The sequence below is a fragment of the Chaetura pelagica genome, unplaced genomic scaffold, assembly GCF_000747805.2.
Source record: "Chaetura pelagica isolate M959 unplaced genomic scaffold, ChaPel_1.0 scaffold344, whole genome shotgun sequence".
In the NCBI taxonomy this organism is placed as follows: Eukaryota; Metazoa; Chordata; class Aves; order Apodiformes; family Apodidae; genus Chaetura; species Chaetura pelagica.
In genome coordinates, this window is record NW_009953098.1 from 5,457,929 (window position 1) to 5,458,713 (window position 785).

The following is a 785-nucleotide window of genomic DNA, read 5'->3' on the forward strand; positions in this document are numbered from 1 at the left end:
TTGTTATTAAATTGTTGGCAAACTTAGTCTTTCTGGGGTCTTCAGTGACTTGTGGGAAAGCTCTGGAGGATTAGCAATGGCTCAGCCTGTAAACGTGCATTAACGTCTTACTTTGGGGCAGCCTGGTTCCCAGGGCCACACCTCAGGGAAAGCAACCCTGGATGTGAACGCTCACCAGCAAGCCCTCCCCAGGAGCTGGCAGACTGGCTCTCTGGCCCAAGGCTGGGGGTGGCAGGGCAGCAGCAGGCCATCAGGGGAACACTATGTGCCAGCGTGGCAGGAGCACGTCTCCAGCAAGGCAGTGACAGTTTTGGACTGTTTGGGGGTGAAACAAGGCCAACAGCATGTCCGTTCGTTAAGAGGCAGAAACCAGAGCCCTCTGTCATCCCAATTGGCTGCCTCAGACACACAGACATCCCCAGGGCCAGCTGGGAGGAGGAGCCAGCTCAGGCCACCACCCAACCCATGAGATCAGCACCTAAAAACCCCTGAGCAGGGCTCAGACCCACGTGGCCAAGATCAGGAGTTGAAGGAGCTTCACCTGTTCACCAAAGCTAATGCTTCACATGCTCTCGCAAGGTGGGCCAGAGGTGGCCAAGACTTGCTGGTTGCTTCCTGGCAAAGACCTGAGTGAAGCTGCCCTTTGCTCTGTCAGCAAATCCTGCCATCCATCCATCTTTCTATCATTGGGATGCTCAGGGGCAGGAAAGGGGAGCTAGCTTTACAAAGATAACAAGCCAGCTGACATGAGGAGTTTCCACCTCATGGGTCATTCTATCCTGCTG

General features: G+C 54.9%; 1 protein-coding gene across 1 annotated transcript in view; it reads right to left on the reverse strand.

Annotated features, from left to right (window-relative positions):
- TMEM255A (transmembrane protein 255A) overlaps nt 1–785 on the reverse strand; it is a 23,535-nt gene that overhangs the window by 8,044 nt on the left and 14,706 nt on the right. The window lies entirely within an intron of this gene.